At 49.9% G+C, this 25,693-nt stretch overlaps 1 long non-coding RNA gene across 2 annotated transcripts in view; it reads left to right on the top strand.

The window, feature by feature from the left end:
- LOC107970337 (uncharacterized) overlaps nt 1–25,693 on the top strand; it is a 109,844-nt gene that overhangs the window by 32,414 nt on the left and 51,737 nt on the right. For both annotated transcript variants that reach the window (XR_008541886.1, XR_008541887.1), the window contains exon 2: nt 15,475–15,623. This is a non-coding gene — a long non-coding RNA (uncharacterized LOC107970337). The remainder of the gene's footprint in view (nt 1–15,474; nt 15,624–25,693) is intronic.

The raw sequence follows: 25,693 nt of genomic DNA, 5'->3' as shown, positions 1-25,693 counted from the left end.
ACTCAGGCTCACATTTGCCCTCTGCCTTGTCCTAGAGCTTCATCTCATCTCCAAGACCTCTCAGCTGTAAAATAGCCCTTGTATCACTGAAGCCTCACCAGGCAGGGATTCTCCTGGCTTGTTTACTCTGGAATCTTCTGTGTCTTGAATCAAGTAAATGCTCAATAGCCATCTGTTGGAATTGTGAACTACAGAGCCGTTTGTGTGAACTACAGAGCTATTAAATGAGATAAAATGTGGTTAGGGCCTGTTACACAATCAGTGCTTCATAAATGATCCCTGCTGTATTCATATAAAGTGCTTGGAACAGTGTCTGGAAGATAATAATAATACAATTAATAGTAATTCAGGATATGATGATTAATTTTTTAGGCTTATGATACAAGTTCCGCAATAACAGTCACTCCTCTGGGCATCTGTTATTTGCCAGGCATCTTGTCAGGTGCTTTGCAAGACATCTTCTCATTAGACCTTCGTCGTGGCCTTGGGGGGCACCTTTTATTATCCTTATTTCACTGACTAGGAAACTAAGGCTCATAGATGCCATGACTTACCCATAATTTTATTTTTTAGTTTTTCTAGAGACAGAATCTAGCTCTGTAGTCCAGGCTGGAGTGCTGGGGTGCAATCCTAGCTCACTGCAATCTCCAACTTCTGGGCTCTAGTGATCCTCCTGCCTCAGCCTCCTGAGTAGCCGGGACTGCAGGCACACATCATCACACCTGGCTATTTAAAAAATTTTTTGTAGAGATGCAGTCTCACTATGTTGCCCAGGCTGGTCTCAAATTCCTGGCCTCAAGTTATCCTCCGGCCTTGGTCTCCCAAAGTGCCGGGATTCCAGGCATAAGCCACTGTGCCAGGTCCTTACTTATAATATCAAAACCAAGAAGGAGAGAAGCCAGGGGTTGAGATTACCTTCTTGGTGGAATATCCCCCAATCTCGGTCTTTCATGGCCACCTAGGTAGTTTTTGCCCCATTATTAACCCAACATCATTCTTTAAATCCACTTTACACTAACTCACTTAAAAAAGATTTTAGCCTCAGCCTTAGCAACAATATCCATGACATCCCAAATTGGAAGTGATATTTTTAATACACATAAAAATAAATATTTGAGAATTAAAAACAAAAAGTTTTATGCCTGTGTACCACCATCTCCCAGCCACTGGGGTGTTTAAACCTCTTTTTGGGACTTACTGATCCAGTTCAACCATCTTATTTCATGGGTGGGGAAGTGGGAGTGTCACACAGAAAAGTTCAGTGATTTGCCTAAAGCCACACAGCAAACACAGCTGAGACCTCCTGACTCCCGAGCCTGGGGCATTCCCTGCCCCTCAAACAAGTGTGTATGTCAGGAGAGGCGGAGCTCACCCAGGGGTAGGCCCTGCCTGAGTTTGGAAGGAGACCAGGCTCCGCTTCACAGACACCATCTCTGTTAACCCTCAGTGCACCTCTTAAGGAATGCCTTCTTGTTCCTATTTTAAAGTTGAAAGGACTGAGGCTCAGAGAGGTAGAGCAAGTCTCCAGAGGACACACAGTAAGGGGTGGAGCTGGGATTTGAACCCCAGATCTGGGTGCCGTGCATTGGAGAATGTCGCTAAGGACGCGCGGACTTGGTGGAAGGAACACCGCTGTCAGGGGTGACGGTGCGGAGGACACAGGTCGGCTGGGAGCCTTCAGTGTTGGGACCGAACGACCTTCTTTTCCTCTTAGCCTGAAACATCTATGCTGCTGTACCTTTCCGCTTTCTGGAATAGATTTAGGTTGCAGAGGCCTTTGCTGCAGCTGACGTGCTGCGTATTTTTAACTTGGAGAAGAATGTCCTGGGCTTTCTGAGCCTCCCGCCAGCCGCACCTCCTTGGGACCAGGAATGCAGCCTGCTTCCTGCCTTCAGTAGCCTCTCATTTTCTCCCCAGCACAGCAGCCCTGTCTTCTCAAGTCCAGACGGCTAAAGGTCTTGGGAATTTTCGTAAAACTCTTAAACCTGGCTGTGAGCCAAAGGGAAACAGCTCAGAGAAGGCTGACGCTGTCTGGGAGATGATAGAAATATGGCATTCCTGCGGCAGGCGATTCCTGAATTTACGGGGGGCGGCATGCAGGCCCATCAACAAGCAGCCGGCCCTGATGGCTGGATCTTTGCGGCACCCAGAGACGCAGCCGGCAGGAAAAGAAGCGGAATAATCGCAGCCAGTTATGCAGCTTTTGCTGTGGGCCAGTGTTCATTGGTCTTCATGGGTTAGCTCCCCAAAGCCTCATGAGCTGAATGGGACCCAGAGAGGTACACTAACTGGTTCAGGGTCACACAGCCAGGAAGTGGTGGGCCTGGAATTCAAGCTCAGTCTTTGCTGCTATACATCCCTGTTACATACACCTAGACACATCCACCTATCCATGTATGTACACACAAGCAAGCACAGATACAATACATGTGTGCATGCAAACACACAGGCAACACACACACAAAGACATGGATGCAGCACAAGAACACATATGCATATGCAACATGCATGCACATACAACACACGATAGACACAGTGCTTACACGAACACACGTACACACACGTATACCATGTGCATGCATGCACTGACTCATAGACACATTCCAAAACCTGAAGCCAAAGTGCTTACCTGGCTATCTGGAGCAGGGCCAGGACTCTGTCCCTCAGACCCTGGGAGCACCAGCTTCCTTCCTCCCTTCCCTCCCTTCCCACAGATGTTTGCTGTGGTTCCGGCCAACTAGCCAGATGTGCACCACGGCCCAGGATGTCTCAGAGACCCAGAGGCTGAGGGGGTTGCCAGACTGCCCCCAGATGTCTCCGTGACACCATCCGGCCCCAGGCTGAGAGGAGCCAGACCCTTGAAAGGGACCCATTGCTCTGCAAGGTTGCTGGGCTCTCATGGTGCAGGGGGCAGTTTGCCACGAGAGCTGAATTTTGTGGTCCAAGCAGGAATTCTAAGGCTGAGTCCAGTTTGAAGCTACCATGAGACTGGGGGCTAGCCCTCTGCCCTTCCTGAGCCTTAGTTTCCACTGCATGCAGTGGGGAGAGCCAGGCCAGGTTGGCCTCTCGAGGGTGTCTTGGGGACTGAACACATTTAAAATGGAAAGGAATCTTAAAGATATCTTTAGTTCTCAATTTGCTGATGGGGAAACTAAGGTTCATACCACGCTGAGAGTTAGTGGCAAAATTGAGCTTGGAAACCGGCTCCTACAATCTTGGCTGGAAATGTCTCATATTTAACTTAACCAGCTTCTTCATCGGCAGCATGTAGCAGAACACAGGAATGAAAAGATTGTTCTGTCTTCTTGCTAGCAGGCCTGTTCTGACATTTCCTTTTTGCCCCTGGACATTTTTCTCTGGGGTTACTGATGAACAAAATGGAATTTTTTCTGAGACGCATCCAATTGGTCCAAATACCAGTGCCCCCAAATATAACATTTACTTCTCCCAAACCCCGGGCTTTGGTCTGTTTCACCCCAGACTCCCCAATCCAGATTTCAGAGGCTTGGGGTCAACGGCAAGGACATTGCATTATAGTGCCCCGTACTGATGCGACTATAGGCTGGGTTTGGGCTGTCTCTCTCTTCTCAGGGAGGTGGCAAGGAGGGAGAATGTCAGTGTCAGGAGTATGGGCTTCCGAGTGAGGCAGATGTGAGCTCAAATCCCCGCCAGGTCTCTCACCAGCTGAGTGACCTTGGGCATGTTTCTTAACCTCTCTGAGCCTCAGTTTTCTCATCTGTAAAATGGGGATGAACGTATGTCTTGAGGCTTAAATAAGATAACAGATGTGCAGTGCTCAGCAGGACTGGCACGGGAAGTGCTTGGCAGTTAAGCTCATTTTCCAGACAGACAAAGGGACGAGTCCCAGGTAGGCCACCTTCAGAAGGTGAGCACTGGGCAGAACCCGGGGCCAGATGAGCCCACAGCTTGGCTCTGGCTGTAGGCCAGCCTCCTGGGTGACGTGTGACTTCATTTTTCCATGCTTTCCCTCTAGAAAAGACCTCAGCTTCTCTGCAGCCACCATGCTCGCCTATCCTAATTTCTCTTTGCAGACAAAGATCCCTGTAACTAGTTCCTGCACTACCTACTCAGTCTCAGCCCTATAAAAAGCTGACCGGAGCTGTTATTTTAAGGGCTGTCACTGCATTTCCCTTCGAGGGTCTCTGCTGGAACTGGCCTGCCGTTCCCATGGCTGGTGGCAGATCTCTGAGCTGGCTTTCAAGGACAAGGAATGGACAGAGAGTGGCAGCCACTGCCTGGGGATGGGGGCTAAATTCATGCTCTGAGGAAGAGCAGCCCCACCACCCTCAGCCCTTCCTCTACTTTCTCTCTTATTTTTCGGCAGCCAGAGTACCTACTCTATGCTCCGAGGACCTCCCGGGTAATCTTTTTACAGATGAGGAAGCCATGACTCAGAGAGGGACAGCGCTTTCTCCAAGGACACACAGCAGAAAAGTGCGTGGTTCTCCTGGACTCCCGGCTCCGAACGCTTTTCCCGGCTGCCTCTTTTCTTCATCTGCTGCCTCTTCTCCCCTCCCTGAACTCTTCCTCCTCTTCCCCTTCCTGTATTCCTTTCCTTCCTTCTCTTCCCTGTCTCCTTCCTCTTCCCCTTCTTCCTCTCTCAGCTCCAGTTTCCCTTCCCTCCTCTCTTCCAGGTCTTTCTCTAGACGTCTTCTTACCCCACCGGCTTTTCCTGTCGCCATCATCATTATAACATTGGAAACACCTCAGGAGAGAGAGAGAGATGACATTCAGCAGCATGTCTGGGTTCCCCCCGGCCCAAGTCCTGCACCCAGTCCATCCCATGCATAATGTCCTTCAACAACCCTAGGAGATGGGTACCATATCTCACCATTTTACAGGCAAGGACAGGACAGGGGGACCCGGAGGAGGAAGCCACCTGCCAAGGTCACACATGAAGCTGGGGCTTGGGCTGGGGTCTCAGTGTAGATCTGGCTGACATCAGAGACTTCATGTTGTAGTAAACACACACACACTCACGCTTTAAAAAGGAGAGTTAACTTACAAACTCTCAAGCATACAGAGTATAAGAGAGCAGCGCAATGCATTTTTACATGTGTACACCACCCATTACGAAATAGCACATTTTCAGCACCCGGAAAGTTTCCCTTGTGCTAGCCTCCCAGCTGACACCCAGAGTCCCTGGTCTTAACTCAAAACTTCAGCTCTAGCCGTATCTGGGCTGAAATCCCTGTTGTGTGACATCGATCGAGTTGATTTGCCTCTCCGTGCCTCAGTTTCCTGATCTGTAAAACAGAGCTACAATCCTCTCCCTCATAGGACAGCTGCAGAAAAACCCTGTCTTAGGTCACGCAGCAGGCACAGCCGAGAAAGGTGGGCCTTGTGGTTGATGTCATGAATGTGCCGGAGCCTGGGCCCCCCCTGCTCCCAGCAGTCATGGAGGCTGCTGTCACCCATCAGGCCCCCAGCCCCTCTCTGAGTCCCAAGGCCCCAGCCTGAGAAGGCCCCAGGAGCCAGGCCTGCTTCTCTGGGGAAGTGAGGCACAGTGGCCCCTGACCCCAGCCATTTTCCCGACCCCCAGACCACAGCCTGCAAGAGGCTAACCTGCCCCCCGAATACTGCCGGTGACCCCCCCCTGGGCTGGCGAGGCTGCGCCCGCCCGCACCCATTCATGTATTTTGTATTATAAAATGACTGCTGTCTCCATGGCAACATAAAAGGAGCCGATCTCATTACTGGGGCCCGGACACATTATTTTCTCCAAGGAATTTCTTCTTTTCATTATTTCCCTCCAAAGGTCAGTTATCCTCTCAGGCGGGGCGGGGGGCGGCAGTGGGGGGGGGGGTCTTCGAAAGGTGAGCCGGATTCATGGCAGAATTCCCCTGGCGGAATTTACAATCATTTTGCCTTTTTCCCCTGCTCTAACACCGTTGGAGAGATTTTCTTGCAGCCAGGCGGTTCTCTTTAACCCCTGCAGCCCCGGCAGGCAGCAGACAGGCTGTTCCTGTTGCACTGTCCTGGGAATTCCCACCCATCTCTGTGCCTCCTTCCTCCTCCTCACAGTCACCTGCAGCTGCCCAACTTCAGGTTCTGAGAGCAGGAGAGGTCTGGAGTTTGTCTGATTAACCATGGAGTAATTGAAGGGCTCAAAGGCAATTTGCTTTTATTCTAAGCCCTCCCACTGAGAAAAGCACCCCTTTAAAAGTTAATACTAGTGATAATAATAATTTATATGGATATCTGGAATGCTGTGTAGTGTAGTAATTCAGAATTTTGGTTCTAGGGTCAGAGGGACCGGGGTTCAAATCCTGCTTCTGCCAATTTCAGGCTGTGTGACCTTGGGCAGGTTGCCGCATCTCTCTGAGCCTCGGTTTCCTTATCTGTAAAACAAGCCTCATACTGGCATCTGCCTTGCAGTGTGGGGTAATGATGGAATGAGCTATGTATGTAAATTACTGAGCACAGTACCTGGCACACAGGAAACAATATTGGTGATGATTTATCTTTGGGTATATATCTGTCAGTTACTGTGTATGTCAGTTATATGTTGATGTGAAACCAATCACTCCTAAGACTTAGTAGCTTAAAACAACAATAAGCATTTATTATCATTCATAGTTTCTGTGTATTGGGCATTTGGTAGCAGCTTCATTGGATGGATTTGGCTCTGAATTTCTTTTGCTGTTGCAGTCGTGTGTCTGGGGCTACAGTTATCTGAAGTCCTGACCAGGGCTGAAAGCTCTAATTCCAGGGTGGCTCATTCATGGCTGGCTTTTGATCAGGGGCCTCAGTTCTTCTGGATCTTCACATGGTCTGTCCTCAGGGCTGCTTGAGCATCCTCACAAAATGGCAGCTGGCTTTCCCCAGAATGCGTGATCCAAGAGAGCAAGATGGAAACTGTGATGACTTTTATGATCTTCTTTAATCTTCCCAAGGGAGATTCAAGGCTGATTTCCATTTTACAGAGGCGGTTGGGGCCCAGAGAAGGAAAGCAATTTGCCCAAGCATTGAATTCCACATCTGAGTTCTTTCTCCTGCCCCTGCTTCTCATGGACCCAGTAACTATGGTGGTTGGATTCTGCTGCTCCAAAGGGAGGGAGACTTGCTGGGAAGAGAAACTCTGGGCAGCCCGAGTCTGTATTGCAGCTGGTTGGGGCAGAGCAGTGCACAGACACTCAACAAGTGAAGCCAGTCAAAACACTCCCCCCAACGAAGCCAGTAGAAGAAGCGTGTTTGTAAAACTGACGGCGTTTTTGTTGACAGGCAAATGTCTATATTACATGGCAACAAATGGCTGGAAGATGCAAAAATGCAGTCAATCATCAGGGATTGTTTTTTCTCTTTAGAAAAGAAAAGCTCTCCCACCACCAAACAGGATGAGTGATGTTTGCTTTGTGTTTGCAGATCATTCTCTGATTTAGCAGGTTCCTGGGGTGCGGCTATGGAGACCCAGGGGCAGCCCAAGTCCTTTTGAACCAAGCAGGGAGGGGTTTTCAGGGTCTTTCCAGTGACCCAAGGGAGGAAGGGCTGCGCTGAGATGTGCCACTTTCAGGCAGAGAGAGAGAGAAAGATCTGGGGGTGAGGGGTACTAGACCTCTGGATTGGGTGTCATCGGCTCGCTCCTTGGCATAGTTTCAGACCCGATTTTCTGGCTGACTTTCAGAACTACAGTATTGCTCAAACTCTGCTGTGCTCAGAGCCTCGTAGGAGAGCTGGTGAGAATGCAGATGCTCAGGCCCTAACCCTGGAGATTCTAATTCACAAGGCTAGGGAGGTGGCTTAGGTACCTGCATTTTAAAAATACCCACCTTCCCCTTCCTAGAGATACTAATGCAGGTGGTCCTGGGAAAACACTCTTGGAAAAACATGTGATGTGGAAGATAGACCCTGTGGCCTCTGTTCCCTTGATCTAGCACATTCCTGGTCATGTCAGGGCCCAGCTGGGCTGTGTCTCCGGGAAGTCATCCCTGATCCCCTCTTTCACAGAATAGGTCACACTCGTAATGACACTGCTGCGCCTATCCCTCTCATTTCTTCTGGCTCAGTTTCTCAGAACTACACAAGGGGAGCCTGAGGTCTGAGTCCTCTGCCTGATGTCAGTTCTTCAAATGTGGAAGCCATTAGTTCATTCATTCATTCATTCATTTGCCAAGTCTGTATTGAGCACCTGCTGCATGCCAGGCACTGAGGAAAGAGCAATGACTGAGACAGGTTTGGTAACTGTAACTGTTGCTCTCCCAGAGTCCAAGGTCTAATGGGGGAGACAGCTCAAACAAGCCAAGACACAACTCTATAAAACATCTGTAAGTTGTATGTTTCCCGAGGGGATAAACATAGATGGGGACCTGGGGGGCAGCTACTTTCACTACAGGGCTGGACAGAGAAGGGCTCTTTGAGGAGAGGACTTCTGGGTTGAGATCCAAAGATAAGAGGAGGCTGATTACTTGAGAACTGGAGAAATGACGTTCCAGGCAGGAGGAACAGCATGTGTAGCGGTCCAGGGGCAGACAAGACCCGGAAGTGTTCAAGGCAGAGGAAGAAGGCCAGTGTGGCTGGAGTGGAGTGGGTAAAGGGGAGAGCACCGTGAGATGGGCATGGAGCACACCACATGCAGACTGCAGCAGAGTCTGGGTTTTATTCTGAATCAGACAAGAAGCTGTCAGAGAGTGTTGCATGGTTAGAAGTGAAAAGGCTGGCCGGGTGCAGTGGCTCAAGCCTGTAATCCCAGCACTTTGGGAGGCCGAGGTGGGCAGATCATGAGGTCAGGAGATTGAGACCATTCTGGCTAACACGGTGAAATCCCATCTCTACTAAAAATACAAAAAAATTAGCCGGGTGTGGTGGCGGGTACCTCTAGTCCCAGCTACTCGGGAGGCTGAGGCAGGAGGATGGCGTGAACCTGGGAGGCGGAGCTTGCAGTGAGCCGAGATCGCGCCACTGCACTCCAGCCTGGGCGACAGAGCAAGAAACCATCTCAAAAAAAAAAAAAAAAAAAAAAAAAGAAGTGAAAAGGCTAACAGCACACCATTTTTTGGACCAGATCCCTATCCTTTGGCAAGTGAAGCGTTAGCATTTTACCCATTTCCTGGGAAGCTTGCAGTAAATGTGGCAATTACTACTATTATGACTTAGACCTTAGATGCCACCTCCTCCAGGAAGCCGTCTGTGCTTCTGCTCCAGCAGCTTCATATTCACCTCCACCATAGCATTCATGATGGATACAGGAATATACCATGACATACCAATATATCTGCAGAATTGTAGCCAGTGCCCGTTTTGCTGAATGGGAGAATCCAAGAGGGCTCAGCCTCATCTTTCATCTGTGTCTTCCAAACACCGAGTGAGGCCTGGCACAGAGGAGTGTGTGCGTAGCATGGTGGGCAATGGTGAAATCAGACTGAGTTGAAATCCTTGTCTACCGTTGGCTAGCTGTGCAACCTTGGAGGGCTCCATGAGGAGTGAAGAAATAGTAGTCTTTGTCAAGGTGTGTGCTGTGATGAGTAGGAGAGCAAGTGCCTACAAACTACACACCACGGTGTTTGGTGCACAGTGAGTGCTGATGGCTGTTGGCTGTGCTTGTTATCCTGTACCCAGATATTTATTGAATAAAGGTTTTGGGGGCAGCCCCGCTACCCTTTCATTGCTCCCACCACCCTGCCGCTGCCTGCTCCCACCGTCCTGTGGACAGGAGTTTGGCTCATGAAATCCTTGAGTGCTGGATAAGGATGTGTCAGGTTTGATATCTGGCTGCTACTTCCAGTTTCTCGGATTTCCGGTCCTCATACACTTTGGAGATCTGTGTGGGGATTTGTGGTGACCTGGGCACTTTATAGTGAAACAGCCAGAAGAGCCTGGAGAGGGCGTGGGGCTGGGGATCACAGGACCCCCACCCCCAAAGCTGATTCCCTGGTTAAAAGTACAGGAGGACGCTTTCCCTGGGGGGGGACGGGGACTGTAGGACATTGTCCCTCAGATGGGATGTTTGGAGCTTGGGTCACTCCATATCCATCTGTCCGTCCATCTGTCCATCTGTTAGTTGATTATTCACTGAGCACTGCCTGTGTCTGGCACTGGGGACCCAGCAGAGAACAAGGCAGATGCCATCTCTGGCCTCATGGAGCTGATGTTCCCTGCAGAATAAGAAAGGAGCCGGTGTTTTGTGAGCACCTGATAAGCGCTGGGCATTTCTCCCACGTGATTTTTTTGGGCTCACCATCACTCAAGGTTGGTTTTGTTGCCCTGCTTTCCAGATACCAACCTGTGAGGTGATGTCAGTTGCCCAGGGTCACAGGCTTGAGGGTGGTCATGCTGGAATTTGGACCCAGCCTGTCTGGTTCCCCTATATCTCCCATCTTTCTGTAAAAGGGAGCTTACCTTCGACTTGGAGGTTGCCGTTCTGTCCCACCTCTGTGGTGCTCAGATTCTTAACCTGGATCTGCCTGAGGACAATATCCATGTCTTCTATATCCTGGTTCCCCACAGATTCCAGCATGTTGCCAAACTGGCAGCAAGGGTGAGACATCAGGGCACCAAACAGAACCCTTCCAGCATCCGTCCCCTTTTGGGCCCTGGTTAACCCACCTTTTACATGAAGCCTGCCCTGATTGCCCCAACAATGGGGACCTTACTTTCCTGTCTCTGACCCTGAGAAGCCCAGACTCTCTGAGGCATCATTAGTGCCACCATTCTCCTCCCCCTTGCATTCGCTCCCGCTCCTCTAAGTGGCAAATATTAATTAAGCACCTCCTGCGGTGAACTGTGCAGTGGTTATGGGCATGATCTCTGGGTTCAGAGAGCCTGGGCTTGAACTCAAGCTCTGCCACTAGGGATGTGGCCCTATGAAAGTCCCATTACTGCCCCGACCTTCCATTTCTTTATTTCTAATGTCAGAAGGTTCTTCTGAAAATTAAATAAGATACAATGTAGCCCTTCCTTCCTTCCTTCCTTCCTTCCTTCCTTCCTTCCTTCCTTCCTTCCTTCCTTCCTTCTCTCTTTCTGTCTTTCTCTCTTTCTTTGACAAAGTCTTGCTCTGTCACCCAGGCTGGAGTGCAGTGGCAAGATCTCAGCTCACTGCAACCTCTGCCTCCCGGTTCAAGGTTTCAAGTGATTCTCCTGCCTCAGCCTCCTGAGTAACTGGGACTAGAGGTGCATGGCACCATGCCTGACTAATTTTTGTATTTTTAGTAGAGACGGGGTTTCACCATGTTGGCCAGGCTGGTCTTGAACTCCTGACCTCAAGTAATCCACCTGCCTCTGCCTCCCAAAGAGCTGGGATTACAGGCATGAGTTTCTTTCAATTAAGAGAGTGAATCTGGGAGACTTCAGAGCACACCAGCTATATAGCCAGGAAGAAAATCGCTCTGCCCAGTAGAACTCCTGATGACTTGCTAAGAGCGGATGAAGAGCTGTGAACTAACCCCTCTTAGTTTAACCGCTCACATCAAGCCATCAAATAAGCTTTGGAAGAATACCTATTACGTATTTACTACTGAGAAGGGATCAAGACACACGAACAGACAATTCTGTGAAGTGCACATCTGTGCCTTCTCTCCTGATGTTTCCCTCCCCAAGGGCTCCACAACATTCTTCAGCTTGGAGCACAAACCTGGAGTTCCTATGAACTTTCACTGGAAGGATATTGTTAACACCCCCTGCTCATTAGTATTTCTGCCAGGTGTGACCCTTGAAGAAGCTTCATTCATTAGGCAGATGTATCAATAATCCAGATATATCTTTCAGGCAATTTTTTTTTGTTTTTTGTTTTTTAATGAATAAGTATTTATTCTCTTTAAGGCCCTGGAAAACATGGGCTTTGGTGCTAGAGCATTCAGCTTACGCAAAACACCGTGAATGCTAAAATTTGCTTCTTTTTGATTTAGTCTCTTGCTAGCTTGAAGGACTGGATTTTATAACAGGTCAATTTCAGACCATTTGATATTGATATATGAAGATCCTTAGGGATTATTGAATGCATTTTTCATCCAGCTGCGATAGTATCATATAAGGAAAATGGGATTGACTGTTAAGTACAAATTGAAAAAGACATGGTCATTTAAGATAACTCCTTATCTGTATACAAGGAAATGGTATCAGGGAAATAGACCACCAGTTGACAGAAATAAATTTCACCTTGGGTTCCTCCTCCACACACCTCCTCGACTGCTGTTCACACTCGTCTGGGATTATTCAATTATTCTGGGAGCTCTTTCCTGGGGCCCCTGTTAGAGGATGCGTCTGGAGGGAGAAGAAAGTCCTCTGCTGTTTTATTCTAGAAGGAAGGATTGGATAGGAAGAGCTGGGACCATTCGTGGGCTAACCCTTCAGGACTTTGCAATGGGGCAGCTTTATCCCAGAATATGGCAGGTCTTCCCAGCAGAACCTCTGATGCTTGCTATAATAGAGCAGGCGGAGAGCTGAGAACAATGATTTCACACCTTTTTTCATCCACCAGGCTCACTCACGTGACCTCTGTTGCTCACACTGGGGACACTCAGCCTGTGTCCTGGGTGATGGGTTGAGAATTTCTATTCTTACGTGGTAGAACGCTTTTCATAATTCACATCTCTTCGGCCCATGACAGCTCACACAATCTTTTGGAGTGGCGTATACACCCTGTGAGCCAACGTGAGTTCTGCCTGACTCCTAAGTCTGTACGTTTTCCTGCATCGTGCACAAGAATTGTGGATTTGAAGCCCAGTTGGAAAATTCCCCCAGCCCCCAGATATTCCCTTTGCTGATGGTTGGGATGGCAGGAAACTTTTCTGGTCCTCTAGAGTGGTAGAGTGCACTGGCCTGTTTCTGTTCTTCCTGTGCCCTCTTCTCTACCACTCTGGGGGTGGTAGAGGAAAAGGGCTGCTACTTTTACAGGTCCTACTTGTGGAGAGGTCAGCTGGGAAGTGCATGCTCTGGGTCCCCTAGAGAACAAGGCTTGGGGTGGTGTTGGACATGACCTTGAGGGAAGCAGGGTACATGCTCCAACTTGGCTCCTCTCACACTACAGGGGAAGTCAACATCAGAAATTCTCTCCAACTTCATAGAGGAAAGGGCTTTCAGAGACCTCAGGGGAACCAGGTGATTTGAGGCCTAAAAGTCATCCCCCTTAAGCTGACTTAAGGCTAACTCATTATTCCTGAGGACTTACTGTGTGCCAGATTTGCCACTTCCAGGAGACTCTGAGAAGGGTGTGATGAAAATTGGACCAGTCTCTTTATATGCATAATGTTGTTAGAACTCACAGCACCATCACTCTCATTTTATGGATGAGCATCATCAGCTGGGCAACATGACCCCCATTTTACAACTGAGGAAACTGAGGCTCAAGGTGAGAAGTAACTTGAACAAGTCACACAGATGTTAGTGGGAAAATAATTTGAAACTGGGGTTGTTTAACTTTGAAATAATTCACTCATTCACTCATCCACTCATTTTTTCATTCATGCATTTCCTTACCCACCTACCCATTCATCTTTCCATCCATCCTTCCTTTCTCCCTTCCTTCCTTCTGTTCATCCATACACCCACCCACCCACTCACCCTTCCTTCCATCCATCCACCCATCCATGCATCCATGCACCCATCCATCCATCCACCCATCCATGCATCCATGCACCCATCCATCCATCCACCCATCCATGCATCCATGCACCCATCCATCCATCCATCCATTTATTTTTCCTTCCACCCATCCCTTCATCCATCCTTCCACCCCTCCATCTATCCATCCATTGATTTTTCCTTGCTTCCATTTATCCATCCATCCATCCATCCATCCATCCACCCATCCACCCATCCATTCATTCATCCACCCCCATCTATCCATCCATTTATTTTTCCTTCCTTTCATCCATCCATCATCCATCCATCTATCCATCCATCCATCCATCCCTCCATCCATCCATTCATCCATGCAATCACCCACCCACCCACTCATCCATCCGTCCACCCATCCACCCACTCACCCATCTATCCATTCATCCATCCAATGTCAATCAAGCACGTGCTGGGCAATAACCTCCCTTAATCGCTATGAATGATTTCTTGGGGCATCAGAGGGGACCCCAAGGCTTTCCCCAGGGCTACCACATCCTGGGGCTGACCAGAAGCCATCATGACAAGACACTGGAACCATGTTGAAGGCCTTAGTCTAAGCTTTGCCAGGAAGAGGCAGGAGGCAACAAACTGCAGGATATCTCCCACCTGGCATAGGGATTGGAATGTGGCATCAGAAGATGCGCTTGGAAGATGGTGTGTTTGGGGGGTGGAGAGAGTGGCTGGCATAAGTAGTTCACTTCCCTCTCAGAAACCCACAGGCAAACTCTCTCCACCAGCCTATAATTCCAGCTCACCTGTCAATGGGCACAGGGCATGGAGCCAATTCTTTCTGAGTCTCATGAATCATAGCACTCAATTCTTTGGTACTAATAAAATGCACTCTCTCTCAAAGACTTGACTGAATGAACCACAAGTCCATCGAGATCCTCAAGTCTCCTCTCTCCTTCTCTCCGAGTCTGCACTCAGGCAGGGCCTTAAATTGCTGGCTGAAAAGGTGATGTGCCCTTGGGGGCTGCAGGTCTGCTTGGCGGGGGCTGCAGGTCTGCTTGGCAGGAGCTGTGGGTGGGGTCCAGGGCTCTGGGTTCAAGACCTGCCACCCTCTGGTCCTGACCTAAGGAGATTGTTCCTACGGTTTCTGAAGTCTCTTCCAGTCTGGCCCAGCAGGGGCTGACTTTCTCTAATGCAGAGTGGTTAGGCAACCCCACTTATCTGTAGATCCCCAAACATAGTCCTTGTATTCTAGACATTCACAGTCTAGAGGAAAGACAGATGTGCCAGCAGCTGTAATTCACAATCATAGTGATGCAGGAATATTAGGTGAACCAAAACTGTTACTAGTTTCCTGTTGCTGCTATAAAAAATGACCATAAAATTAGTGGCTTAAAAATAACAAAAATTAATTTTCTTACAGTTCTAGAGGCCAGAACCAAAATCAAGATGCTGGAAGAGCTGTGCTTTGTCCAAAGGGCCCAGGGAGGACGCTTTCTGGCCTCTGCCAGCTTACGATGACTCCAGGCATTCCTTGGCTTGTGGCCACATCACTCTAGTTCCACCTCCATCTTTGTGTAGCTTTCTCATGGGGAGCTTCACTGATCCTGAGCCCAGGATGAGGCACTTTGTGTTCATCATCCCTAGGAATCACTGAAGACAGCTATGAGCCAGGTGGTGCGGTGCCCGTTGCACAGAGGAGGAGAGCGAGGCCCATGTCCTGTCCTCGTGGGGTGCTCAGCTGCAGCAGCCCGGAGCCCTGAGGTGGCCACGAACTCTGGCCAGGGGGTGGCAGGGGCACTGTATGCGTTGTAGGGCCTGTTTGGGAAGACATTGAAGAGTAGGCGCCGGTGAGTCAGGTTATCTCCAAAGAGAAGTCAAAGATGAGCTCTGGGTGGAGAGTGTGACCCTGAGTGGCGAGTGTGACCCTGAGTGGCCCTCTTCGTTTTACAGATGGGGACACTGAGCCTCAGAGAGAAGAACGATGTGGCCAGGGTCCCGCAGCGAGGATGCAGCAGAATCAGGATTGGAACCCAGACCTGTCTGACTCCAGAGCTTTCGGGGACTAGGATTCTTTCTGCATGTCTTTCTCTCTCGCCAAGGTATGGACCTTCCATAATGATGAACGAGCGCCGACATTTGCCAAGTGGCTGCTCTGTGCCTGACCTGGAGCTCAAAGGTCTGGAAGAGACTCCAGCTGTGGCCTTGATGACCAGTGCCTTGGGGAGGGCAGAGACGGGGGAAGCCCCGGGAGACGGTGCAGCAGTGGGAGTGAGTGTCAGCGGAGACCCCTTTAAAACCACTCCCAGGGCAGAGGGATGGAGGCAGGAGAGGCTGTGCAGAGAGGCTCCTGATGACCCTGGCTGGAGCCACCATTGTCACTCCTCTGGATTATTGTGGCAGCCTCCTTGAAGGCGTTCCTACCTCCATCCTTGTCTCCCAGTAGCCTATCTTCAGCTCCGGCAGCCAGAGGGACCCTAAGGCATGAGTCTGCACAAGACATCATCTGCTGCACACCTTCCCAGAACCCCCTCTCACCGACAGCGCCAATGTGCTCCGGACACCCACACTTCCCTGCCTTCACCCATCTCTCAGGTCCCGCCCCAACACCTCAGCCTCCTCCTGGCTCCCTGACACCTTCTGCCTCAGGCCTTGCATTTGCTATTCCCCCTGCCATGACTGTTCCACGTCCAGACATCTGCAGGGCCATCTTCCTCATCTCCTTCCCAATGTGACTTCTGCCACCTTCTCCACACGGTCTCCCTGGCCACCCTCTTAAGTTATTATCCTGGCCCCAGGACTTCCCATCGCCCTTCCCTGCTTTATTCCCTGCTTGACGGCACTTTTCACCTTCTGCCATATCACCTACTTATTTATTATCTTCCTCCCCTCAACTGGAATATAAATTTCGTGGAGGCAGCAAGTTCTCTCTGCTGCGTTCACTGTTCAACATCCAGGAGGCTTGGCACTACAAGGCGTGTAGTGGACCTCAATCCATCTTCTATGAATGAACAAATGGGTTTCAATCATAATTTTGGGGGTTTTGGTTAATGATCGAGGAGCCACATAGGAGAGTGGTTAAGGGGACAGACTTGGGGTCAGCTAGACATTAGATCAAATTCCAGTGGTGCCACGTATCAGCTGTGTGACCTGAAGCAAGTGACTCAGGTTCTCCGTGCCTTGATATTCTCACCTGTTCAATGAGGATGCTAGCCTCACCTGCCTTGGGAGGAGCTTGTGAAGACTGAGTGAGCCATTGCATGCAGGGCAGGTAGCATGAGGGGAATACAGTAGGCGCTCACTCAGTGACAGACCTTATTACTACAGATGCATGGGAGATTCTTGGAATTTCAGCAAAGGGGCTTGGAAGATCATCTGACCTTTCTTCCCCTTGCAAGTGGGGAAGGCAAGGCATATTCCAGAGCCTGGGGAGGGGCAGAGCTTTTCTTTCTTTCTTTCTTTCTTTTTTTTTTTGAGATGGAGTCTCGCACTGTCGCCCAGGCTGGAGTGCAGTGGTGCGATCTCAGCTCATGGCAACCTCCGCCTCCCGGGTTCAAGTGATTCTCCTGCCTCAGCCTCCCAAGTAGCTGGGACTACAGGTGCCTGCCACCACGCCCAGCTAATTTAGTAGAGACGGGGTTTCACTGTGTTGGCCAGGCTGGTCTCGAACTACTGAACTTGTGATTTGCCCGCCTCGGTCTCCCAAAGTGCTGGGATTACAAGCATGAGCCACCGCACCCGGCCAACTTTTCTTTCTACGTTAAAAGCCTGAACCCCCAGGATTCTCCAGGGTGAAGTCGAAGCTTGCAGCCAAGCCCTACTTCACGGGCAGAATTCTCTACTCTGGGCTGTGTGGAGCAAACACAACTGGGCCAGAAAGGCAGCTATATTCATCGGCGTTCTCTAGAAAACCAAAATCAATAGAAGAGAAAAGCATAAACACATATATGAATATATATAGAGATTTTTACATAAAATATATACTTAAAAGATTTATATATAGAAAGAGGTTTATATATAAACATATATGAGGAGATTTATTATAAGGTTTTGGCTCATGCAATTGTGGAGGCTGAGGAGTCCCGGGGGGAATCTGCCATCTGCAAGCTGGAGATGGAGGAGGGCCAGTGGCGTAGGCTGAAGGCCTGAGAGCCGATGGTATAGATTCTTGTTGGTGTCCAAAGACCTGAGAACTTGGAGCAAGAGGGCGGGAAAAAGACCAGTGTCCCAGCTCAAGCAGTCAGGCCAAAGGAATTCAACTCTCCTCCACCCTTTTGTTCTATCCAGGCCCTCCCCATCCTCATGGGGCAGGGCCATCTTTACTCAGCCCGCCAATTTCAATGGCAGTCTCTTGCAGAAATGCCTCGCGGACACACTCAGAAATATGTTTAGTCCTGAAAGATGAGCCCTAATTCCACCCAGCAGCTGGCACATCTGGACTGTGACCACTGGGGCTGACCCTTGGGGCTGCTGTCACGATTATGTCCTTGGGACACCTGGGAGGTTCAAGCCACTGGCAGCAGCTGGGTTGGACCAACAGCTGGTGAGTTGGGCTGGTTAGAGGCTGGCTGGGGTCATGTGCATTAACAATACTTTGCAGTTTGTGGGATCCATAAAACCTCACCTGCAAGGTCCCAGGTAACCAGGTAAGGTTTCCCTGCTCTGTTCATGTCCTCCAGCTTACCACTGCAGACAGTGAGTGATCTTGTTAAAGCACACATGAGATCAGCCCCTGCAGTACCTTCTCCCTCTCCAGAGAAGGAAAACTAGACTCTTCCCCACGCTTGGCTCCCCAGGCCCCTCAGGATCAGACCCCTTCTTCCTGTGGGACCCGAGGTCTTGCAACTCTGTCGTCTCCCACTCCCTTGCAGTGACACCAGCCTTGTCTCTGTGCCACAAGGATGCTGAGCTTGCCTGGACCCCAGGGCCTTTGCACATACTCTCCTTTTCTGTGGAACCTCCTCCCCCCAGACCTTGACGTTGCCCACTTGCCTCCTGCCGCTACCACCTCCTTAACTCCTGGCAACCACTAATCCGTTCTCCATTTCTATAGCGTTGTCATTTTCACAGTGGAATGTAAATGGAATCATGCAATGTATAACTTCTGTGGGTTTTACTTTTTGGATTGGACATAATTTTCTATTGATCTATCCAGGTTGTCGTGTGTATCAGTAGGGAGTGAACAAGGTCTGCCTCCTCTTCAAACCTCCCCTCTCCAGATAGGCCCCTGACACCACTCCTGTTAAATCACCTTGTTTTGTTGTGAAATTTTCTTGTTTATGTGATAACTGGTTTAACATCCAACTCCCCTAGTGGAGAGTGAACTGAGCCTGTTGTATCCATGCAGCCCCTCCCGCCTTGGTAAAAATGCCCCACACAGAAGCAGTGCTTAATAAATATTAATTTCTTTGCTGAGTGCGTGCTCAGTTGCAGATGTGGACACAGAAGCTCAAAGAGGAGAAGGGATGCGTCTTGTACTCCACTGGGCAGTGAGTGAGTGGGTGGTAGAGTCTGGAGCAGGAGGCAGGTGCCCGATTCCCCACATGCTGGGCGCTTCTCCTGTACCCTATTTTGGGCTTTCCCATAACTCTCTGCCAGTCTCATCGCAGCCCGCCGGAAGGTGGGGCAGCTGGGTTGGAGAGGTGAGGATGTGGCTCTGTGGCTGAAGGTTTGGGAGGAGGGCGGTGCTGGAGAGATAGCCACCGAGGGGTATGGTGTGGGTATGGGCATGGTGTGGCCCACCCACATGGAAAGGCTAGACAGACCTCAGCACTCCAGGGAAGATGCTGTCCCTTCTGTCTTGGCCTGGCATGCCTTGTTCACTCACTTGCAGCCTGCAACCCCCACAGGGCCCGGGTGGTGAGTGGCCACACCAGCTGAAAGTACCAAAAGTTTCTGGCCGTCTGGAGCCCAAATATGTAAGCTATGGGAACCCATAGCTGGCATGCCCGCCAGTGACACTAACAGGGCTGGCATGCCTGCCAGTGACACTTCCCAGAGCCTGCACATTCTGGAGCTGGGGAATACCCTGGGGACCCTAGATCCGGTGGGTCTCCAAACTGCTGGTAACCCTGAAAGACGGAGTGGGGGCTGTGGGCCAGGCAGTCAGTTCAAAAAGAGTGTCTTCGTGTGCACCTGGCACACATATGGGCCTTATAACATTCTACTTGTAGAATGGGCTCTGTGGTTTTTATTTTTAAATAAATCTTTTTATTTTGAGATAATCGTAGAGTTGCATTCTGTTGTAAGAAATAATACAGAGATACCGTGTATCCTTTACCTAGTTTTCCCTAGTGATGACATCTTGCAAAAAGTCTAATGTCCCAACCTTGATATTGACGTTGATACAGATACAAAACATTTCAAGATACAAAACATTTCCATCCCTCAGGTGGCCCTTTTCTAGCAGCCACGCCCACTTATCTCCTGCCTCCACCACCTCCTTAACTCCTGGCAACCACTAATCCGTTCTCCGTGTCCATAATTTTGTCATTTTCACAGTGGAATGTAAATGTACATACAGCATGTAACTTCTCTGGGTTTTGCTTTTTGGATTGGACATAATTTCCCATCAATCCATCCAGGTTGTCGTGTGTATCGATAATCGTTCCTTGTTACCGCTAAGTCATATTCCATGATGTAGCTGTGTCACAGTGTGTTAACCCAGTCACCTGTTGAAGGGCACCTGGGTGGTTTCCAGTTTTGGGCTATTACGAATAAAACTGCTATAAACATTCATGTACAGGTTTTTATGTGAACATAAGTCTTCATTTCTCTGGGATCAGTGCCCAGGAGTGCAATTGCCGGTTGCGTGGTAGAATATTTACTTTTTAAAGAAACTGCCAACCTATCTTCCCCACTGTACAGCGTGAGAGGGAGCCCGTTTTCCCTCATCCTCACTGGCATTTGGTGTTGCCACTATTTTTTTTTTTAATTTATTTTAGCCATTCTGACAGGGGAGTGGTGATAGCTCATTGTGGTTTAAATTTGCATTTCTCTAATGGGTCTGCTGGTTTTTTTTTAATGTTTTGAACCATGATTGGGTCCCACTGGCCCATTTCACAGATGAGAGAAACTGAGTCCTGGAGACTGCAATAAACATGGATCTCCTAGTTTTCACCCTGATCATAGGCCATTCAGAGAGGAGGGAGATTTTTGAATAGCTCTTTAAAAGCATGCGTACTTTTACTTGGAGGTGTGGAAAGTATCATTCTGATATTTTAACTGAGGCGGGTGTGCTTTCTCTGATGTCCTGCCCCTCAGGATTCTTGTCCACTTGGAGTGCTGGCTTCAAGCTGTCTCCGAGGGATGTGTTGTCCCCCCACAACATTGCTGGATGTAGGGACACCTCTTCTTTATAGATCGAGAGCTCTCTTGAGCTGCTCTGAGGGCGATGGTGGAGTCTGGTCAGGGAGTGGGGGCTGCCTGACACTGACCCCCACCCAGTCCACAGAGGCGTTGCATCTTGATGCTAAGGGGGTGTCACTAATCTCTGCCCTGAGAGAGACATGGCCACCAGCGAGGCTCGAGGCTATAGCTGGCCTGGGAGCCACAGGGCAGGGTTTAAGCCCCCCCAGCCGTGCCCGTCTCCCTCTCCGGGCCCCCTTGCCCTCTGTCCCCCACACTGCCACTATCCATTCCTCACAAAACATCTTCTCCCCTCCTTGGCCTCCCAGAGCTGTTGTGTGTCTTATTTTATCTCATTTTATTTTTGGAGAAAGACGCATTTGTGAGACCCAGGAGGAGGGGAACACAGCATCTGTGAAGGAAGGGCGTCTGGAAAAAGACAACACAGGCACACACACACACACACAGACAATTTTTAAAAGCATGGTAATAAATGCTATTCAAAAAAAAAAAAAGAAAAAAAGTAGAGAAAAACCCACCCCACAATCTCTGAAAAACACAGCCCATTGAAATGACAAGCCGAAAATCATTTGCTAAGCGCCGAAACTGTTCCCTTTGTCACCCAAATCCTTCTGTTGACAGTTACCTTTCAATCCCACAATTGTGTGGCAAGGGCTGATTTTTATTCAATGTTCTATTCACCCTCCATATTAATGAAAAGGGAGGAGGGAAAAAAAACTTGTAAGAATGGTGTTTAATAGGCTGATAGACAAGCCGCCTGGATTCCCCAGCCAACCCCCTCTTATCAGTGGCTCACAGTGGGGCTGGCGCTGTCTCTCTGTCCTGACTCAACTTGGCGTACTTGCTCAGTCTTGGCCCCTGCAATAGAAACTCTGGGATGGATGGATTGATTTTCTTTATATACATATATATATATATGGTTTGATCTTTTCTTCTTTAGGGAGGAAGGAACACACACAGGTCATGACTTCATCCTATGATTCAGATACGTACCCAACAATGTTTATTGAGTGTCTACTGTGTGCCAAGGGTCTCTGCTGGGTGCTGGGGTTGGGCATTGGACTTTGAACCGGCAGACAGATCAGCAAGCCAGGTTGGTCCAGGTGTCAGGAGAGATCATCGTAGGCCCCACTGATGTGGGAGACTGTGGGCCTCAAATCATTTCTCTAAGTTCCCCCAAGGCAGAGGGGCCTGGAAACTGTCTGGCCCCATCTTTGCACAGATGGGTTGTATTTCAGCATCGAAGGAGGAGGCTGCCCTGGGTTTCGTACTCACCTCTCTTCGTGCCTGGTGCGAGGCAGGGGGCTGGACAACACGAACACCCCAGTCAGTTCTGTTCAGAGACTGTATGGGATCTTGAGGCTGGAATCTCACCTCTGCCATTTACTTCCTGAGGCGCCTTGGGTGAGTGGGTTCACCTCTCTGAACCACAGCCCCCTGTCTGTTCTGTGAGGGTAGTGACATCATTGTAGTGGAGTAGCATGGAGGAAAAAGGGAGATTCTGTGAGCTGAAGTCCCTGGCCCGTTCTCTTTCTCTCCCTCTTTTACCTCCTCTCTTTGTTTTCTCTCATGGATTCTAGAACTCCATGATGAGTGCTGTGCTGGGGCCGGGTGGAGGGAGAGCTCAGGAAAGCAGAGAGGAGTGCAGCTTAAAGGACGTGTTTCTGACAGTGAAACTGGCTCCCTGGGTGGGTGATGAGCTCCCCACCATCCGAGTGGTGTAAGTGGAAGCCAAAGCCAATGCCAACCTGGTGAGGATGTTCCAACAGTTGCCACGTGGATTGAGGAACCGGTACCCACCTTGCAACCAGCCCACTTCCAGTCCTGCTTTGTTCCCTACACAACCCACTCCATCCCCAGACCCTATAGCAGTTGGCCTCATTTTGCTTCCATCACACGGGCCCCATACTGGGAGGCATCCTTGAATCTTCTCCTACCCACCACCCCGTGCTCGACCTCGGTAACTTCATCTTTCAAACATCTCGAGTGGTGCAGTGACTCACGCCTATAATCCCCGCACTTTGGGAGGCCGGGGTGGGCAAATCGCTTGAAGTCAAGAGTTTGAGATCAGGCTGGCCAACATGGTGAAATCCCATCTCTACTAAAAATCAAAATTAGCCAGGCGTGGTGGTGGGTGCCTGCAATCCCAGGTACTCGGGAGGCTGAGGCAGGAGAATCGCTTGAACCTGGGAGGCGGATGTTGCAGTGAGCCGAGATCGCACCATTGCATTCCAGCCTGGGTGACAAGAGTGAGACTCCGGCTCAAAACAAACAAACAAACAAACAAAACAAAACCACATCTCAAGGCCACCAGCTCTCACCCCCTCCCTACACCTTTTACCTGGCACCTGCAGTGGCCTGTCTCTGCTCCCTGCTTCTCCCCGGGCCCTTCAGTCCTTCCTCTTCACAAAGCAGAGGGAAGCCTTGAATCCATGTGTCGGATCTCCCCCATCTGCTCAGAACTTTCCGATGACCCCCATCTCAAGGCCCTCATAACCCGGCCCCTGTTACCCACAACTACTGCCTGTCTGCCTCCTATTTGCTCCATTCACACCTCCCCGGAACTTTTGCTGTCCCTTGAATATGCCAACTGTGTTCCCTGTGCGCTGGCTGTTCCCTTTGCCTGGAATGTCCTTCCCCCAGGTCCTCACAGGGCTGCCCCCTTCTCCATTCAAGTTTCTGCTTTAAACACCACCTCTGAGAAGTCTTCCCTGATTCCCCATCTGTCACTACCTAACCCCCTTTTCAGCTTTATCTTCCTTCTCTGCACAAATCACTGCTTTATACCACATCATGTATGTGTTCAATGGATCATTGTCTGCCTCCCATGCTGGCCCATGAGCTCCTGAGATCAGGCATTGTGTCCCCAGGTTCATAAATGGGTTCACGCATAACCTCCAGGCCTGTGGTGGGGCCATCCCTGGATCTCATCCTGGGGCTTGTGTCCACCGACCTCCTGAATCAGAGCCGAGGGGTGATCCCATTATTGCCCCCTCTTTTAAAAAACAACATGAGCTGGGCAGCATTGATGAGTAACAGCCACCCCTTATCCTGACCGCTCATTCAGTCACTCAGCAAACATTTATTGTCCTATGCCAGGCAAGGTGCAAGTGTTTGGGACCCAGCTTTCGGATAAGATGGGCACAAAGCTGACATTTTAAATGGGGAGATTGAGGTTAAAAGTAAAAAATATACATGATGGTGTCAGTGTTTATGAAGAAATATAGAACAGCGTAAGGGATTGGGAATGATGCTATTGTCAAGGGGGCAGTCAGGGAGGACTTCCTGAAGGAGGCAACCATAGCAGAGTTTTGAATGCAGTGCTGCTGACGGGCGCAGGTTGGTGGGGGGACTGGTGAGGCAAGGCAAGCAGATGTCAGTTAGAAAAGGGCCTCACAGGCCCAGGGAGGATTGTAGGCTTGGTCTTTGGTGCTGCAGGGAGATGTGTTAAGGAAAGGATTCAGCACAGTGAGAAGTTTGAGTGGGTGCCCAGGAAATGCTGAGTGAATGAAAGAATGAATGAGTGAGTGAGTTGGTGAGTCAGCACCGTACACATACTGTGCCCTCCTGAAGTTCGATGTCCCACCCTTTTTTATCCCTTTCCCCCAACATCAGCCCCACCTGGCAGGTGTCCCCTTTTGAAAGCACCACCTGCACCATCTTGGCCCCTCTTCCTTCTCTTGGGGCCTCAGCTCCACAGCCAGGATTAGTTCAGCTTTAAACGTGAGCATTTTTAGTGAGCAAAGCAAGAACCCCCCCAGGCACACAATGAGCTTCCCGTCCCCTGGCCTCCTTGGATGGAGCGATCATCCAGACAGTCATTTGTGTTCTGGGTTCTGCATGGCCCCTCCCCTCCCCGCCCTCCGCTGTGATTGCTGACGACGCAGATTTTAATATATTCACACTGGCAGAGCTATTTGCATTCAGATACAATTATGAGGCAAGATACGGCTTCCTCAGAGCGGGCCCCAGAAAGGGGAGGAGGATTTGTGGCTCTTAGGCTGGGCTGTGTAGTCCTGGCTGAGCTGAGCCCTGTACCCCTGCTTTCCAGAGGAAATATCCCAACAGGTCTGGCACCCTCCACACCCTCAACCCTGAGCTTGCTAAGATCTGGCTTATTCTGGCTTATTCTCGGGGTAGGAAGAAGTGTTTGTGCTGGTGGAGATGGGGGCAGGGCAGCGTTTTCTAAACTCCTATGTGCCAGGCAGTGTGCTTGTCTCTCTGTCTAGGCCCTCAGGAGCCACACACAAGAAGGGGTTAACTACTAAATAAACAAGATAATGACACATTGGGGCTGCGTGTGATGGCTCTCGCCTGTAATCCCAGCACTTTGGGAGGCTGAGGCTGGTGGATCACTTGAGGTCAGAAGTTCGAGACCAGCCTAGCCAACATGGTGAAGCCTCGTTTCTACTAAAAAATACAAAAATTAGCCAGGTGTGGTGGCCTGTGCCTGTACACTCAGCTAGTTGGGAGGCTGAGGCAGGAGAATCGCTTGAACTGGGAAGGCAGATGTTGCAGTGCACTGAGATCACACCACTGCACCCCAGCCTGGGTGACAGAGTGAGACTCTGTCTCAATAATAATAATAATGACACATTGGAACATGTGCAAGGAGGGAAATCAAATAGGCAAAGTGACACTCTCTGAGGGTATTTCTTAGATAAAGTGGTCAGGGAAAGTTGACGGCAAAAATTCCCTGAACCTTTCACTCCTCCTGGTAGCCACTGCCCTTTACCGCATGACTCAGCCACCTAGAAGGGGAATCTACTTCCCATCCCTTGAACCTGTGCTTGGCCATGTCCCC

Source organism: Pan troglodytes, chromosome 23 (genome assembly GCF_028858775.2).
Source record: "Pan troglodytes isolate AG18354 chromosome 23, NHGRI_mPanTro3-v2.0_pri, whole genome shotgun sequence".
Classification (NCBI taxonomy): Eukaryota; Metazoa; Chordata; class Mammalia; order Primates; family Hominidae; genus Pan; species Pan troglodytes.
This window is presented reverse-complemented; position numbering and strand designations above follow the sequence as displayed.